Genomic DNA, 13603 nt, shown 5'->3' with positions numbered 1-13603 from the left:
CTGCTGGGCATTAGTTGAAAGGGAACCTGTAACCGGAAGTCAGGATGTGTTGATGAGGCCTCATTCCTGTTAAGACCATGGATTTAAGGAAACCCCACTACCCATAAAATTGGACACGCCCAGGAAGTGAGTATAATTAAATGGAAATGGTATATATGAGATAAGGCTAAGCCTAGTATAAAGGAATATCACATGGGCATGAAGAAATGAATGACATGGCTACTCACTCCAATTAGTCAATGTATTCTAATGATGTTGTTCCATTAGCTAGTTCCCCTATCTTGTGGGGGAAGCCCTGTGATCAATTCACAGAAGAAATATATCATGCTTGGTTTACTGACAGAATGGCAAAAGATATTAATAATGCTCATCTTGGAAGGCTGTAATTTACAGTTCCCATCTTAAAAAGATGTTACAGTGTGCATGGGTGGCTCAGTCGGGTTAAGTATCTGCCTTTGGCTCAGGTCATGATCCTGGGGTCCTGGGATCCAGTCCTTCATAGGTGTTATGGGCTTAAGGTCGTTCAGGATTCACCACTCTGACACGGGTTAAAATTTTACACAAAGTCGGGCACCTGGGTGGCTCAGTGGGTTAAGCCGCTGCCTTCGGCTCAGGTCATGATCTCAGGGTTCTGGGATCGAGTCCCGCATCGGGCTCTCTGCTCTGCAGGGAGTCGGCTTCCTCCTCTCTCTCTCTCTTCCTGCTTCTCTGCCTACTTGTGATCTCTCTCTGTCAAATAAATAAATAAAATCTTTAAAAAAAAAAAATTTACACAAAGTCGGAGACTTTATTCTGACATCAGGGCTGCACTCCGGATTCAGCAACTCAAAAGTGCAGCCTCAAGCAGCAGGAGCTTGAAGCTTATAAAGGCAAAAATTGCCAATGTACGTATCTCGAAGCAAGCAAGTTGGTTTCACAGAAGCAGATGGAGGTTAGTTATTTGTGGGGTTACAAGATGTGGAAACGGACCATTCTGTATAGACAAGTAGATAAAATTTTACAATCATTCTGAAACTGCTGCAAAAGCTATTCTAACAAAGATAACCACAAGAATGTCTAAACATAAAACTGCTGATCTTTGTCACAGGACTGACCGCAGTCACAAGGTTTCTCTGCAGTGGCCATCTTTTTGATTCTCCTAAGCCCATTCCTCACATTATTTTATTTATTGTATTTTATCCCATTCCTGTCTATTTCAACCTGCTCAGTGGGGAGTCTGCTTCTCCCTCACCCTCTGCCCTTTCCCACCCCACTCATGCTCTCTCTTGCACATTGCACACTTTCTTTCTCTCAAACAAATAAATAAAATCTTTTTTTTTTTAATTTGACAGATAGAGATCACAAGTAGGCAGAGAGGCAGTCAGAGAGAGAGGAGGAAGCAGGCTCCATGCCAAGCAGAGAGCCCGATGCGGGATCAGGACCCGAGCCAAAGGCAGAGGCTTTTACCCACCAAGCCACCCAGGTGCTCCAATAAATAAAATCTTTTAAAAAAGAGAGAGAGGGAGAGAGACCTAACAGTGTTGCCTGGGTGACTCAGTCGGTTAAGCCTCTGACTTTGGCTCAGGTCATGATCTCAGGGTCCTGGGATCAGTCATAGGGCTCTCTACTGAGCGGGGAGTCTGCTTCTCCCTCTCCTACTGCACCCCCCCCCCCCGTTGTGCTCTCTCAAATGAATCAGTAAAATCTTAAAAAAAAAAAAAGTTACAACCACATGGAGATGGGATGAGTAGCCAATATGCAGAGTTTTATATTGTTTACCAAGTCTTAAATCAAGAACAAGGGGGACAGTGTCACCCTGACATTGGGTGTCACCCTGGTCAGTGGCTAATGGGTTAATGATGTGGATGTCGTGATGAGAAAAACACAGATAAAGCACTGCCGGGAGAGATTTGGGGAACACCCCTATGGGAAGACATTTGGCAATGGGCCCAAAATACTAAAATGACTGTCTTCCGTGGAGATGATCCCAGTGAGCTTACCTCCGCAGAGCGGACCTTCAACAAAGTCGCAGACTCATTAGCCCAAATTGCGGTAAACACAGTTGATCCATTGGCGGACACCAGATTGGCGCAACCGGCTCAGGAGAAAAAGCAGCGTTTGGGAGAGCAGGCTACTCACAGGTGGGTCAGGACCGTGGGATACCCATCCCCCAGGATGCTGTACAAGAAACCATGTTAAAATGTCCAGTTTGTCGGATCTGGCAAAGACGGAAAATTCCACAACAGTACAAAGGACCATACAACAGGGAAGACTTCCCAAGCCAAATTTGGCAAATAAAATACGTGGGGCCATTACCCCACTTCCGGAGTTGTTAATGTATCTGTGTGGTAGTGGACACTTACTCAGGATATTTAATATCTTGTGTATTTGCCCAAGCCACTCAACAGAACGCTTTCAAGACCTTAGAGACTAGGGCGCCTGGATGGCTCAGTGGGTTGAAGCCTCTGCTTTCGGCTTGGGTCATGATCCCAGGGTCCTGGGATTGAGCCCCGCATAGGGCTCTCTGCTCAGCAGGGAGCCTGCTTTCCTTCCTCTCTCTCTGCCTGCCTCTCTGCCTACCTGTGATCTCTTTCTGTCAAATAAAAAAAAATTAAAAAAAAAAAAAAGACCTTAGAGACTATTATAGTGAATTATGGTGTATCTATTCAGATCCATAGTGATAATGATTCCTGCTTTCCAGGTAAGTTAGTGAAAGCCTTTTCCTGCCTCCTATAATAGTGAATGGATTCATCATATTCCCTATTACCTCCAGGCGGCTGGGTCAGTGGAGCGGACAAATGGACTCTTAAACAACAATTAAGAAAATTAGGAGGGGTGCCTGGGTGGCTCAATGGGTTAAAGCCTCTGGCTTAGGCTCAGGTAATGGTCCCCAGGTCCTGGGATTGAGCCCCGCATTGGGCTCTCTGCTCAGCAGGGAACCTGCTTCCTCCTATCTCTCTGCATGCTTCTCTGCCTACCTGTGATCTCCGTCTGTCAAATAAATAAAATCCTTAAAAAAAAAAATCTTAAACGATAGATCTGTTGGTCAAAATGCAACTCCATTAGGGCAAATGAAGACCCCTAATTTGCAAATAAGCAATGTGACAAAATTATTACAGCCAGCCTTAATATGTTGGAATATTAATTCAGACACTAAATTATCTTACAGATCCCCCATCCCCACCGAGTCTGCTGGACTAGATTTACATTCCACGACAGAAGCACAAGCTGTAATTCAATGAACTGTGTCTACCAGCATAGGGATTCATTGCCCCCCTGAAACAGTTGGATTAATTATGGGGCATTCAAGATTGGTGCTAAGAGGAATATAAATATCAAGAGAAATAATCCTGATTATCAAGGAGAGATAAAGGTCATTTTACTCAATTCTGGAGGGCGACCAGTCTACGGCCATACCACCCTGAACGCACCCGATCTTGTCTGAATACAAAAATATAATCTAAATGGACAGTTATTATTGTTGCGCTAATGAAGACCGCTGTGGAATCTGGCTCTGACCCTGCCCTCACTATGGTGAGGGGAGCTAAGGGGTTTGGCTCCAGCACTGCTTAGAAACTAGTGGCAAAGGCTTGGGTGACAAAGCCACCAACAGCAATCCCACTCCTTCTGAAGTAACTGCTCAAGGAGGAGATGCTACAGTAATAGCAATGTATTCTGGCCATGAAAAATTGTATCATGTTCCTTTAATGTATGTTTCCCTCCATGATCATAGATACAGATTTATGATGAGGGAGCAGGAGGCTGGCTGAGGACAAAGCAAGAGCTGGCGCCTTGCACCCCCCCCCCCTTCATCCGCTCCCCTCCATATGTGTAGCATTCCTCAGGCACCCCTGACTGCCATAAAATGATAAATAGTTAACTTGCTGAGATCGCAATCCTGCAAGACAGGAGTCTCCCTTGGTTTGCAAATTTCCTTGAGATTACAACAAAGAAGTTACTTTATCAATAGCCCAATTTCCAAAGACACATAACTCAGTTCCTCAAGCCTAATGTTACCCTCCCCTCCATAAAAACCGAAGGAGGTGGAAGTAGAAGGAAAAGTAAATAAAGTTAAATTTCTTCTAAACCTAAATCTCATTAACAAGGATGCTTGATAGCAGGAATGTAACATTCCACCAGACTTCCAATTGTCTTTACTTGATAGCAACTAAGCCTTCAATATCCTGATAGTATTCTTTGCCCCAATAGCCCTTCTGGACACCCCTTTGTCCTCACCTACCCAACTCCTGTGTATATAACCAACCACTCCTCACAACCCGGGGCAGCTGCATCTCTGCCTGCCCACGGGCCCTGTCCCCGTGCTTTAATAAATCACCTTTTGCACCAACGACGTCTTAAGAATTCTTTCTTTAGTCGTCGGCTCCGAACCTCCTCACCCCACCGAATCTGACTTAGGTTCTGGGACTTCATCATTTAGATACTGTGCTTTCCCATCACCTGGACACAATCTACCTGTATCCTGCAGACTCAGCCTGAGGCTGTCTCCACTGAAGCAGGACAGCCATTGATCCTGTCCTGTTGGGCCAGATGTCCTTTACCTGTAGGACTGATATGCTGGTACCATAATGGACATGAGATTTATTCTCCAAAACATGTCAGTTGTTTTCTGTAAGCGCACTGACCACCCTCATCAAGATAACTGATGAGGTTCTAGAACCTAGGTGAGGTTCGGTGGGCTGAGGTCCGGAGCCGATGACCAAGAAAGAATTCTTGAGACATCTTTGATGCAAAATGGTGGTTTATTAAAGCATGGGGACAGGACCCGGGGGCAGGAAGAGCTGCTGCCCTGGGTTGTGAGGGATGGCTGGCCATGTACCCTTCGGTTGAGGAAGGTGAGGGGAAGGGAGGTTTCAATGGAACTTTCATATGCTAAAGAGGGCCTAGCCTACAAGGTGCCCTGATACAAGGTGCCCTGATACCGGAGGCCTTGGGGCTTGATCAATGTTGTCTTTTGGCCAGCCATTAACATCAAGATAGTTGGGAGATTTTTGGTGGGATTTCACAATCCTGCTATCAATCATCTTTGTTAGTGAGATTTAGGTTTAGAAGAGATTTTTTTTTTTTTTTTTTTTTAATATTTTATTTATTTATTTGACAGACAGAAATCACAAGTAGACGGAGAGGCAGGCAGAGAGAGAGAGAGGGAAGCAGGAGCCCTGCTGAGCAGAGAGCCCGATGTGGGGCTCGATCCCAGGACCCTGAGATCATGACCTGAGCCGAAGGCAGCGGCTTAATCCACTGAGCCACCCAGGCGCCCCTAGGTTTAGAAGAGATTTAACTGTATTTACATTCCATTATACCTCAGCCTCCTTCAGTTTTGTTTATGGTGGGGAGGGAGACATTAGGGCCTGAGGAACTGAGTTATTTGCCTCTGGCTATTGATTTGTAAACCAAGTGAGACTCCTGTCTTGCAGGATTGTGATCTCTGCAAGTTAACTATTTGTTTCTCATTTATGGCAGTCAGGGGTGCCTGAGGATGTCATACACATTTCTGAGGGGAGGGGTGGAGAGGGGGTGCAAGGTGCCAGCTTTTGCTTTGTCTTCAGCCAGCCTCCTGCTCCCTCATCAATAACCATAATCTTTCTTTACTTTTTTTTTTTTATGATTTTATTTGGGGCACCTGGGTGGCTCAGTGGGTTAAAGCCTCTGCCTTTGGCTCCAGTCATGGTCTCAGTATCCTGGGATGGAACCCCACATGGGGCTCTCTGCTCAATGCCTGCTCCCCCGCCTCTCTCCCTGCCTCTTGCCTCTCTGGCTACTTGTGATTTCTCTCTCTCTCTCTCTGTAGGTGTCAAATCAATAAATAAAATCTCTTTTAAAAAAAAGATTTTATTTATTGATTTGACAGAGAAAGAGACAAAAGAGACACAGCGAAAAAGGGAACACAAGCAGTGGGAGAGGGAGAAGCAGGCTTCCCGCTGGGCAAGGAGCCTGATGTGGGGCTCAATCCCAAGAAGGACCCTGGAATCATGACCTGAGCTGAAGGCAGACACTTAATGACTGAGCCACGCAGGAACCCCAACTGATGAGGGAGCAGGAGGCTGGCTGAGGATGGTGCAGGGGCTGGCACCTTACACCCCCCCTCTCCACCTGCTCCCCTCCGTAATATGGATAGCACTCCTCAGGCACCCCTGACTGCCATAAAACGATAAATAGTTAACTTGCAGAGATCACAGTCCTGCAAGGCAGGAGTCTCCCTTGGTTTGCAAATGTCCTTGAGATTTACAACAAAGAAGTTACCTTATCAATAGCCCAATTTCCAAAGACACATAACTCAGTTCCTCAAGCCCTAACAGTCACCCTCCCCTCCATAAAAAAATGAAGGAGGCAGAGGTAGAAGGAAAAGTAAATAAAGTAAAATTTCTTCTAAACCTAAATCTCACTAACAAGGATGCTTGATAGCAGGAATGGAACATTCCACCAGGAGACTCCCAGTTGTCTTTATGTTAATGCCTCATTAGAGGAAAAGTGGCCTTGGCTTGATAGTAACCAGGACTTCAATATCCTGATAGTCTTCTTAACCTCAATAGCCCTTCTAAACACTCCTTTGTCCTCACCTACCCAACTCCTATGTATACAACCAGCCACTCCTCACAGGCCCGGGGCAGCAGCTCTTCCTGCCCACGGGTCCTGTCCCCGTGCTTTAATAAACTACCATTTTGCACCAAAGATGTCTCAAGAATTCTTTCTTGGTCATTGGCTTCAGACCTCAGCCCACCAAACCTCACCTAGATTCTAGAACTTCATCACAACCATAATTTTTCTGTAGGATTAAGAGCCACAACTTTGTCTGATGACGGTGAATCTACATATGTAAAAGCAGACCCCACTGATAACAGTTTTAAAGATTTATCTATTTATTTATTTGACAGAGAGAAATCACAAGTAGATGGAGAGGCAGGCAGAGAGAGAGAGAGAGGGAAGCAGGCTCCCCGCCAAGGAGAGAGCCCGATACGGGACTCGATCCCAGGACCCTGAGATCATGACCCGAGCCGAAGGCAGCGGCTTAACCCACTGAGCCACCCAGGCGCCCCTGATAACAGTTTTAAACAAGCATCTATATTTGTAACAGTGTATAACAACTGCACTGTCCCTTTAAGGGAGAAACAGTTTCTGATTACACTTGGCAACAAGTGTGTTAAACCTTAGCTCATTTTGTATACTCAAAGGAAATAGTCCCCAAGATATATTTTGACAAAATATTGACATAGGAACCTCTTTAAGCAAATTCTTACACCTCAATGGTGCTATATTTTTCATTATCAATTGTTAATGCAAATGTACCACCTCCCCTCCATATACCTCTCATTGTATATATATGAATTGTTCTACAATTCCTTCTACTTGCAATCATACCTCTTATATGTATGGTCCACACTTTGTTATTGCCTTTTGGATGGTCCTGGTTATGTGGAAATCTCTCGCATAATCATATTCCTAGGGATACCTGGGTAGCTCAGTTGGTTAAGCATCTTCTTTGGCTGGGGTCATGATCCGGTCCTGGAACAGAGTTCCGCAGCCCATTCCTTGCTCAGCAGGGAGCCTACTTCTCCCTCTGCCTGCCCCTCTCTCTGACAAATAAATAAATGAAACATTTTTTAAAAAATCATATTCCTGGGGCACCTGGGTGGCTCAGTGGGTTAAGCCTCTGCCTTCAGCTCAGCTCAAGATCCCAGTATCCTGGGATCAAACCCCACATTGGGCTCTCTCTGCTCAGCAGGGAGCCTGCTTCCCCTTCTCGGTCTGCCTCTCTGCCTACTTGTGATCTCTGTCTGTCAAATAAATAAAATCCTTAAAAAATAAAATTTAAAAAAATCCTATTTCTAAACAGTAGCAAGGTACTATAAGGGAAACTGTTTCTCCTTAGGTCTCCTCCTGAAAGTCCTCCTGAGAAATACACCTGACCCACCAATCATGATGATCATGTGTTATCTCCTTCTGCTACTATTGCCTCAGTAACCAGTGTTTTAGCTACACCTGGATTAATAGTAGGTGAACAAAATGAATAAGTTATTTTGTATAACTTCTTTTTTAAAAAAGGTTTTATTTATTTGAGAGGAGAGAACAAGGGAGGAAGGGGAAGAGGGAGAAGCAGACTCCTTGCTGAGCAGGGAGCCCAGCACAGGGCTTCATCTCAGGGACCCCAAGATGACCTGAGCCGAAGGAAGACACCCAAAAAACTGAGCCAGCCAGGCACCCCTCTCTTTTTATAACTTCTCAAATAGTTAATGGTACTGCTGATGCTCTTCCAGTAAGTGCTTTGTGAGAATTCTTACAAAACAGAGCCACTATACATTATCTTGTGTTACAATGTAATGACCTTCCACAGATATGCTATTTTTTTAAATAATTTATTTATTTGTCAGAGAGAGAGAGAGAGAGCAAGCACAGGCAGAAAGAGTGGCAGGCAGAGGCAGACGGAGAAGCAGGCTCCCTGCTGAGCAAGGAGCCCAATGCGGGACTCCATCCCAGGCCGCTGGGATCATGACCTGAGCTGAAGGCAGCCGCTTAACCAACTGAGCCACCCAGGTATCCCCACAGATGTGCTATTTTTTAAAGATTTTATTTGGTTGTCAGAGAGCACACGAGTATAAGCAGGGGCAGCGGCAGGCAGAGGGAGAAGCAGGCTCCCCACTGAGCAAGGAGTCCCATGTGGGACTTGATCACAGCACCCTGGGATCATGACCAGAGCCAAAGGCAGAGGTGTAACCAGCTGAGCCACCCAGGCATCCCATGAATGTGCTATTTTAAGATTTTAACAAAATCGATAAATTTATAAATAATATGAGACATGAAATTGATCAACTCAATACTTTCCCTAGGTTTGTTTTGGTTTGTTTTGTTATAAGACTTTATTTGACAGAGAGATAGCGAGAGAGGGAACACAAGCACAGGGGAGCTGGAGAGGGAGAAGCAGGGTCCCCTGTGTGAGGCTGGATCCCAGGATTCTGAGATCATGACCTGAGCTGAAGGCAAACACCTGAAGACTCAGCCACCCAGGCGCCCGAATACTTTCCTGTTGGAGGCCCGGCATGGTTGGAGTTGTAGATCAAACCAGGCCCTGACTTGTGTCTCCTTTAAAGTCCAGACGCCTTGATCAGGGGTTAAGGACGGGAAAGTTGAGTAACACCGAGAAAGGGTATGTGCTATGTGTCATGCACTCACCTACGTGACTTCCCACACGCTCTCCCTACAGAAGGGAATAATGTGGTCAGGGTCATAAATTTTTAGTTGGTCCTTGTTGTTCCTGTACTTCCCATAATCCACTCCCTGGTTGATTGTAACTTTTTGTATCAAAAGTAGCTGGGGGAAGGGGGGTTGGGAGAGGGGGGTGGGATTGTGGACATTGGGGAGGGTGTGTGCTTTGGTGAGTGCTGTGAAGTGTGTAAACCTGGTGATTCACAGACCTGTACCCCTGGGGATAAAAATATATGTTTATAAAAAATAAAAAATTTTAAAAAAAGTAGTTAATGGCATTAGCTGTGATTACCTGGCATCATGAGATTTGTTTGTAGTTAATATAAAACTTGTTATAGGAACTTGCGGTTATCTGACTAGATACTAATGTATTACTCCTTCTATTGTGGTCTGCCTTAATAAATGCTTGTAAGATGTGGGATAAAATCAGCACTGTTGGGGCGCCTGGGTGGCTCAGTGGGTTAAGCCGCTGCCTTCGGCTCAGGTCATGATCTCAGGGTCCTGGGATCGAGTCCCGCATCGGGCTCTCTGCTCAGCAGGGAGCCTGCTTCCTCCTCTCTCTCTGCCTGCCTCTCCATCTACTTGTGATCTCTGTCTGTCAAATAAATAAATAAAATCTTTAAAAAAAAAAAAATCAGCACTGTTGGATATCCTCCTTAGTGCTCCTCCTGTCCCCATCTCTCTGCTTCTCGAGTTCTTCATTCTCTTACCTTTATGTTCCTGGTCGATTTGTTGCACTGGCAGCGACTCCTTCCATAGTTTATTTAATTGGTTATCCCACTGGGGAGGGTGTGTAAAGGGTGTTTATAATTACACTCTGTGCTACTTAAAATGTCTTTCCAGATTTGTGGATTTGTAAAAAGTGCCTTGTGGAAAGTGCCTTGTGGGTACATATGGCGTCATATTATGCATGACAACTCAAGGATAGGATTTTGCTACTCCGGGTCAGGGAATGGGAGAAGAATGAGACACAAACCAGTCAGCTGCAAGAGAAAATATAACCCAAGGGGCGCCTGGGTGTCTCAGTGGGTTAAGCCTCTGCCTTCGGCTCAGGTCATGATCCCGGGGTCCTGGGATCGAGTCCCGCATGGGGCTCTCTACTCAGCAGGGAGCCTGCTTCCCTTCCCCTCTCTCTGCCTTGCCTCTCTGCCTACTTGTAATCTCTCTCTGTCAAATAAATAAATAAAAATATTTAAAAAATATATAATAAAATATAACCCAAACAATAACCCACAGAAAGCCGAAGAAGGCCAAACATTAGTCCTATGCCTTGTAGATAAACAAGAAGGAAGGCAAAAATATGTCTGGTCAAGCAGTATTAAAGTTTATAGTTGAACAAGCACATTCAAAGGACTTACCCTAACTAGCCACAGGCGCTTTTGTGGGGAGAAAGAGGAGATAATGGAAAAATGAAGCCAGAGGCGTTCTGCCCTGAGCGAGCCAGGCATCCCCCCCCCCCCCCCCCCCCCCCGCCACTCAGCTTCAAGGCCATATATCACCCTCTCCCCCAAAGGCCTGTTGCCGATATGTTTTTTTCTTAAGGCTATATCTAAATGTGCTTGGTAACTAGTAAAATTTCCCATGGGTTATATTTTAAGACTCCTCCAGGGTCTCCTCAACCACAGCCGGGGAAGCAGATGAGTGAGGGGGCTCCAGAGGGGCAGCCACCTCAGGTCCTCCTCCATCTCAGCCGGGGCGCCCATTCTCCCCGTACGGGCCCTGGGAGGTACTGGCCCAGATGGGGAGTATTGGCCCTTTTCAAGCAGTGATCTGTATAACTGGAAGGCTCAAAACCCCCCTTTTTCTGAAGACCCAAGGGGCCTGACTGACCTGTTTGAGTCTGTCATGCATACACATAAGCCCCACCTGGGACAATTGCCCGCATCTCCTTAAGACCTTGTTCACCACCGAAGAGCTGGAGCGGATCCTCACCAAGGCCAAAAAGAATGTCCCGGGCGACTACGGACAGCCCACAACCTTGCTGAACCTGATCGACGAGTGCTTCCCCTTGAATAGACCGGATTGGGGGCGCCTGGGTGGCTCAGTGGTTAAGCCTCTGACTTCGGCTCGGGTCATGATCTCAGTGTCCTGGGATCGAGCCCCACGTTGGGCTCTCTGCTTGGTGGGGAGCCTGCTTCCCCCCTTCTCTCTCTGTCTGCCTCTCTGCCTACTTGTGATCTCTGTCTGTCAAATAAATAAATAATATCTTTTTTTTTTTTTAAAGATTTTATTTATTTATTTGACAGAGAGAGATCACAAGTAGACAGAGAGGCAGGCAGAGAGAGAGGGAAGGAAGCAGGCTCCCTGCCGAGCAGAGAGCCCGATGCGGGCCTCGATCCCAGGACCCTGAGATCATGACCTGAGCCGAAGGCAGCGGCTTAACCCACTGAGCCACCCAGGCGCCCTAAATAAATAATATCTTAAAAAAAAAAATGAATAGACCGGATTGGGACTTTGGGAACTCGGAGGGTAGGGAGGAGCATCTCCGAGTTTTACCACCAGACTCTTATGGCAGGTCTCCAAGCGGCGACACACCGCCCCACCAATTTGGCTAAGGTAAAAGTTGTAATGCAAGGGGAAAATGAAAGCCCGGCCGTATTTTTAGAGCGCCTCTATGATGCTTATAGGCAGTACACCCCTTTGGACCCCCTGGCAGAGGAGAATCAGTCAGCTGTGATTATATCCTTTATAAACCAAGCTGCCCCAGATATTAGAAAGAACTTATATAAACAGGAAGGATTAGGGGAGATGACCATTTGGGATCTGATGAAAGTGGCAGAGAGTTTTTAACACTTGGGAGACTCCGGAGGAAAGGGAGGATTGAATCAGAAAGGAGAATCAGGAGTTACAGGAAAGACTTAGGAAAGAAGACAGAGAGCATCAGAGTAGTAGAGTAGGGAGAACAGAAGGCAGCAGAAGGAGATGGCCAAGATCCTGCTGGCAGGGGTACAGGGCACAGCCCGGGTGGGACCAGGTCTAGCTGGACTGGCCCGACCTTGGAAACTGTGGCCCAGGCTAGATAGGGGGCAATGCACAAACTGCAAAGAATATGGGCATTGGAGGAGGGAATGCCCCAAGCGCCAGGGCCAGACCAGACAGGACGCTCAGGTATTACTGACAGGAATGGACAGTGACTAGGGGCGACGGGACTTGGGTCCCCTCCCCAAGTCTTGAGTTAATTGTGTATATGGAGGGGAAGCCAGTGGGATTCATGGTAGACACAGGAGCCCAGTACTCAGTTTTAAACAAGCCTACAGAGCCCTTATCTCAGAAAACCAGCCTAGTGCAGGGGGCTACTGGGTCCAAGGCTTATCGATAGACCAGTAGGTGCCAGGTGGACTTGGCGCCCCCACCAAGTAACCCACTCTTTCCTGGTTATCCCTGAATGCCCGGCCCCCTTGTTGGGGTGTGATCTCCTAAACAAGGTCCAGGCCTGTATCCACTTTGAGCCGGACGGCATCAAAGTGATGGACGGCCAAGGGCGGCCCCTTCATGTCTTGACCCTGTCCCTCGCAGATGAGCATCGCCTGTTTGCCCTGCAGGACACTCCTCCCCCCACAGAGTGGCCCCATGAGATGGATTACTGGTTTAGGACATACCCTCAGGCGTGGGCGGAGATAGCGAGTGTGGGCCTGGCGGCCCAACGAGCACCAGTAGTGGTCGAGGTCAAAGCCTCAGCCCAGCCTATCCGGATTCGCCAGTACCCCATCCCCATGTCCACCGGGGCAAGGAAAGGAATTGCCCAACACATTAACCACCTCCTAGAAGCCGGGATACTGAAACCCTGCCACTTCCCCTGGAACACCCCGCTTCTCCTTGTTAAGAAACCAGGGGGAGGGGCGCCTGGGTGGCTCAGTGGGTTAAGCCTCTGCCTTCGGCTCAGGTCATGGTCTCGGGGTCCTGGGATCGAGCCCTACATCGGGCTCTCTGCTGAATGGAGAGTCTGCTTCCCCCTCTCTCTCTGCCTGCCTCTCTGCCTACTTGTGATTTCTCTCTCTGTGTCAAATAAATAATAAATAAAATCTTTAAAAAAAAAAAAAGAAAAGAAAAGAAACCAGGGAGAAAGGATTACAGGCCGGTCCAGGACTTGAGGGAAGTGAATAAAAGGGTTGAGGACATCCACCCCACGGTCCCCAACCCTTATACCTTGCTAAGTCACTTGCCCCGTTCACATGTTTGGTGTACCACACTAGACCTAAAGAATGCGTTTTTTAGCATAGCCCTGGCACCCAGCAGCCAACATATTTTTGCCTTCAAATGGCATGATGACAGTACGGGAACCCCCGGACAGTTAACCAGGACTAGACTACCACAAGGCTTCAAAAACTCTCCTACTCTGTTTAATGAAGCCTTAAATCAGGACCTGGACTCGTTTTCGCTGGAGCCATGATTCAACTACACTCCT

The 13603-nt window shown here is 46.9% G+C and overlaps 1 protein-coding gene across 5 annotated transcripts in view; it reads right to left on the bottom strand.

Moving 5' to 3' along the window:
- The window catches only part of LOC309847451 (glutathione S-transferase theta-2B-like), a 151873-nt gene that overhangs the window by 80072 nt on the left and 58198 nt on the right, over window positions 1-13603 (bottom strand). The gene's annotated exons all lie outside the window — the stretch shown is intronic.

Source organism: Mustela nivalis, assembly GCF_964662115.1.
Source record: "Mustela nivalis genome assembly, chromosome: 14".
Taxonomy (NCBI): Eukaryota; Metazoa; Chordata; class Mammalia; order Carnivora; family Mustelidae; genus Mustela; species Mustela nivalis.
This window is presented reverse-complemented; position numbering and strand designations above follow the sequence as displayed.